The sequence below is a fragment of the Triplophysa dalaica genome, chromosome 7 (assembly GCF_015846415.1).
Source record: "Triplophysa dalaica isolate WHDGS20190420 chromosome 7, ASM1584641v1, whole genome shotgun sequence".
Taxonomy (NCBI): Eukaryota; Metazoa; Chordata; class Actinopteri; order Cypriniformes; family Nemacheilidae; genus Triplophysa; species Triplophysa dalaica.
Genome location: NC_079548.1, coordinates 2314104 through 2320103, shown reverse-complemented (window position 1 = coordinate 2320103; position 6000 = coordinate 2314104).

The following is a 6000-nucleotide window of genomic DNA, read 5'->3' as shown; positions in this document are numbered from 1 at the left end:
AACGTTTCATCTGCAATACAATGAAAGCAATTCATAAAGGACATTTAAATCCTATGAAAGCATAAACTACAGTGACACAAGTGCATAACATACGTGAGAGGACATCGTCATCTATGTGGTCGTCCAATCCCTCTTGATCGGACTCATCAGATAACGTTTCATCATCACTAGATCTTTCTACAGCGCTTCTCGGCAGAGCTGAAATACAATCCAAGCAATTCGTAAAGGACATTTAAATCATATGAAAGCATAAACTACAGTGACAAGTGCATTACATACCTGAGAGGGAATTGTCATGTATGGAGTCATCTAATCCCTCTTGATCGGACTCATCAGACAATGTTTCATCTCCATCGCTACTTACATCTGCAATACAATGCACGCGATTCGTAACTGAATTATTATACCAGGAATATTAATAATTAGGCCAGCAATGCCTATTTTTCATGAAATATTTCAGCGTTTATGCTCAATAGTTTATCAATGTGGGTCACAAACTTCCATTTCACTCGGAATCGTGTCAAAATACCAAAGTCAAAATGATCGCAAATTGCAATTCACGGGGACTTAAAATCCTTTATGAATCCACATACACTACAATGACGTACAAGTGCATTACATACCGAAGATGGTGTCGTCATCAATGGGGTCGGCAAAATCAGCTATTTGTTCATCAAGTCCCGCTTGATCGGACATATCAGATAACATTTTATCCCCTTCATCGCTAGTTGTTTGCGTCCCAGACAAAGGTGGCAAACTTCTGCAGTGTATTAAAGTAATGAATGTAAACGCACATAGAATAACAAATTCATTTCCTCGGACTTTACAAACAGCCATTCTGTGCGCGAGAAAGTACAAAAGCTACACATGTACAAACAGGCTACTGTGCTGTTTTATGAGCTCCATATAGCTCGTTTGGTAAATTGTAATGTCCATGGCCAATCGCAAACTTAGTTCAATTACTGACGTATAAGATTCAGGTGTTTTCACCTTAATGCGATTCTGCGCAGATGATCGGCGTATGATGACAAATGTCAAATGCGAATAGTTTGCGCAGCGGAAGTCTAGCACGATCATTGCTTGGTTTGAGTTTTCTTCATTTCTCATCTTTTTTTAAATAGTTAGATTAATTGTGAACGTTTATACAACAGGACATCTGTTATCCTGGTAAGGATGTTTATAATTAGAAGCATAGGTCAATTTACAACTGTTTTAAATTACTTCAAACATCAAGTCATTGTATAGCACTGTTATTTTATAATTAGCAATACGTATCATTCTATCAATAAAGTATTGTAATAATACGGAAAGAAATTGATCATTAGATGCTGTGAACATTTCACTGAGGACATACCATAATAAACTGCTGTGAAACTATTCAGAGTGAGTCTTATCATGTTCCCTGTTTGATATAAAATGACCATAAAGAAGTAATCTGTGCTGCAAAAATGGACAAGAATCTGCAGGTAAATGTAGATAGAATGTTCTCGGGAATATAATCTGGGCACTACACCTGTGACATAGATCACAAGAAATCTGTCCTCCAGGTAAGCATTTGAATTTTTGCACATGTTAGAAATGTATTTTCAGACCATAAAGTTACTTTCAAATATGTTCTACTAATATGTTAACCAATGACATAAACGAGCAAAATACTTTACATGTAATTTTTTGTGAGAACATCTATCTTTGCATTGATGCCGTATATAAAACACTGTTATGCAATTGATTATGTTCCATAGATCAACACATTCTCCACAGATTCTTCTCTACATTTACATTACATTTAGTCATTTAGCAGACGCTTTTATCCAAAGCGACTTACAAAGAGTTTAGGAGCAATAAGCGAAAGTTCATACAGGAGCCATAATACATTAGGTGCCAATACAAAGTTACTGGTTTCAACAAAAGCTAGACCACTACCTGTTGAGAGAAAGGGTTAGTGTATTTTTTTTTCTTTTTTTTTCTTTCTCATTTGTTTGTCAAGTATTCACAGAAGAGATGGGTTTTAAGTAGTTTTTAAATGTTGTGAGAGATGTTGTTGAATGGACAGAGGTAGGAAGAATGTTCCACCAGGAAGGAGTTGTGAATGAGAAAGAGCGGGAGAGCGATTTACTGCCCTTATGGGAACGTAATACAAGACGCCGCTGGTTTGCTGAACGCAGGGATCTTGATGGGGTGTAGGAGTGCAGGAGAGAGTGGAAGTAAGCCGGTGCAGATCCAGTGATAGTCCTGTAGGCAATCATTAGTGACTTGAATCTGATACGGGCTGCAACCGGTAGCCAGTGAAGAGAGATGAAAAGGGGAGTCACGTGAGCCCTTTTGGGCTGTTGGAAGACGAGGCGTGTTGCTGCGTTCTGAACCAGCTGAATTGGTTTGATAGCCTTTGCAGGAAGACCAGCAAGGAGAACATTGCAGTAGTCCAACCTTGAGATTACCAGGGCCTTGACAAGGAGTTGTGCCGCATGCTCCGTGAGATATGGTCTGATCTTTCTAATGTTGAATAAGGCATATCGGCATGACCGTGTTGTCATTGCAATGTGATCATTGAAGGACAGCTGTTCATCAAATATGACTCCGAGGTTCCTGGCTGTTTTGGAATGGGTGATTGTGGTATTGCCAAGATGGATGTTGAAATCGTATTGGACCGTAGGGTGTGCCGGAAACACGAGTAGTTCGGTCTTGGCTGGGTTCAGCTGGGGGTGATGGTCTTTCATCCAAGCTGAGATGTCCTCGAGGCAGGCTGTAATGCGAGCTGCTACAGTGGTATCGTCTGGGTGAAACGAGATGTAGATCTGGGTGTCGTCGGCATAACAGTGATATGAGAAGCCATGTGCCTGTATGATGGGTCCCAGTGATGTCGTGTAGATGGAAAAAAGCAGCGGTCCAAGCACCGACCCCTGAGGGACCCCAGTGATCATGTGGTGAGCCGTGGACAGCGAGCCCCTCCATGACACCGTGAAGGATCTGTCGGAGAGGTAGGATTTGAACCAGCAGAGGGTAGAGCCTGTGATTCCTAGTGATGACAGGGTTGCTAGCAGTATCTGGTGATTGACAGTGTCAAACGCTGCAGATAGGTCTAGCAGAATCAGGACCGAGGATTTAGATTCCGCCTTGGCTAGCCGCAGTGCTTCTGTGACCGATAGCAATGCCGTCTCAGTGGAGTGGTTTGTTTTGAAGCCAGACTGCTTGTCATCCAGTACTTTATTCTGGAACAGGTAGGAAGACACCTGGTTGAAAGCTGCCCTTTCAAGTGTTTTTGCTATAAATGGGAGGAGAGAGACAGGTCTGTAACTGTCGGGAGTAGAAGGGTCCAATGTTGGTTTCTTCAGTAGGGGCGTGACCTGGGCCTGTTTGAATGTGGATGGAAAAGTGCCGGTGAGCAGGGAGGTGTTGATGATGTGTGTGAGTGCAGGTGTGAGCGAGCTGGATATGTCCTGAAGGAGATCGGAGGGGATGGGGTCAAGGGGACAGGTGGTGGGGTGGCTGGAGAGAAGCCTGGTGACTTCAGTGTCCTTAAGTGGGGTGAAAGAGGAGAGTTCGATGGTTGAAGTGTGGGAGGTGTTTCCCAAGGTCTGAGGTACCGAGAATTGTTTGCTGATGGATGATGTTTTGTCAGTGAAAAATACAGCAAAGTCTTCCGCAGTCAATGATGAAGTGGGCGGGGGAGGATTGGGTCAAAGAAAAAAGTCTCTAACTTTAATTATGATTGTCTGTAATTGTGAATAGTGTGATTACTTTTTATATTAACAGATGCTGAATCTGCAATAAAAATAATAATCTTTTGTGATGACAAACAACGCCAAAGACTGTAAAAGAGATATGCGGTTACATGCGCTGCACGGGATGACGGGTACACACAGCCAAGACTCAAGTGTACTGCTGTATGGCAAGCCGATGGTGTTACAATTACGTGTATATGCTGTCGAAACACTGCTTCAGTAGTTGATGTTAGGTGCGTCGAAGTTGGAGACATGTGACACTTATGGAGGCTCAACCTCCAAGCCTGAGGCCCAAGGCAGCTGTCTGCTATGCCTAAATGTGGCGATGGAAATACAATTACAGTCAACTCTTAACAACGAAGAGTTCAATACAGAAATTCAAGTATTAGACAAAAACAGTTAAGGCATAGGTTACTCAAAAATGGGAATTATTTCATCATTTATTCACACTCCTGTCATGTCATTCCGGTTTGGTTTTCTTTCTTATTCAGAACACAAAATATGATATTTTGTAGAATGTTGATAAACAAACAGTGCAGACGTCCCTTTCACAGTAACACTGACCTAGCAGTAAGAGAGCCTTTCATTAGAGACTTAAACCATGAATTATTCTCTACTTTCTGAATCAGAAGAGGTTGGTGTTAAACGTGCTTAAATCATCAGTTTAAAATAAGATGATCCTGAAAAATAATTGATTAATATTTGCCAAAACCACACAAAAGTAATTGTATTTCGGTCCCTTCATGTTCCACTGTAGAAAATCACACTATTACACAGTCACATACAGATTTACCACCACATAAGGGGGGGGGGGGGGAATGAAACAGAATTAAGATTTTTGGGTGATCAATCCATAACTCATTATATGCTTTATAAGTGATGTGTTTACCTGTGTTTTAGTGTCAGTCCAATCATCAGAACAACATCGACATTTGACTACTTTCACACACACTTTTGTATTTGACATGGAGTTTGGTGATTGTTAGACCCATTGGTGGTGAGCAGTGCGAACCATCCTTAAACCTCTTGCCATCAGCACATCTCAGGTGAACACTTCCATCTACTGGAAACACTCTGTATCATCGGTGGATCATTGATTTAGAAGAGCAGTACTGAAATCAACAGCTGTGCATGGATTAAATATAATTTACTTTCTGAAGAGAAGAAGCTAAATATGAGAGAGAATCTGACATTGACTTGTGCAATTTTATATGATAATGATATTAATTAGGGGCGTTTAAAACGTGGAGATCAGAAATAGTTCAGCTGCTCTGAATTTTAATTTGCATTTTCGATTTATAGACCTCACATCTGGATCACACATACGCACATTTAAGAAATGATCTTACATGCAATTTTACCCAATTTCTACAACATTTTATAAATGAGGCCACAAGTTTAAAATCTGATTTCTAAGAAGGTTTTGTGTTCATGTCAATCCTTAACAAAACCCATGAACTGAGACCTACAGGAGACAGAAGAAACCAAAGAAGAGATCATAAAAAACAATCAACAGCCAACACTCAAACAACACAGACACCCCAAATCGAGCCAGACCAGCTGCTACGAGCGTCGGAGAACATCTGCACCCGATTTCTTTCTGAAACCCAGCAGTACGCTGCAGAATATTCTGTTTCGACTTGGGGAAAGAGACACGGGGATGTTTGCCTTTCCTTACCACACCAACCAATTCAACAAACCAGATAGCCAATGTGAAAGTGAATTTTGGGGGAATGAAGATGGAATACAGACTTAAAGAAATAAGAGAGGAGACTTAGCCTACAGGTGACCAGAGCAAGAGACATGACTCCACTCTTTCCCATTAAGATCAGTATTTGAAAAGAGCATGGTTTGTCTTTTTAAGTATAAGCTTTCCTGTAACTCAGTGGTAAGAGCATTGCGTTATCTCAAGGTTGTGGGTTTGATCCCAGAGGATTGCAAATACCCAAGTTTAAATGTATAGGTTACTGCAATGCAAGTCACTTTGGATAATAGCGTCTGCCAAGTGCCTAAATGTAAATTGTATATTACAAAACACCTTTAAAAAGTTCATAACGATCAGACATAACTACAAAAATGATTAAAAGCCATCAAACAGAATGTTCAAGGGTTACAAAGCTTGAAAGAAATCCAAAATGCAAGTCAAAACAAGGTCTCAACTGGGTCACTATTTAGGTCACACTTTATTCTTTTTCTCAGAGATTCATGGCAGAGTTTGTGGACGAGCTTCCAGATGAAGATACTGAAAAAACGGCTTCAATGCACTATAAATTGTAGA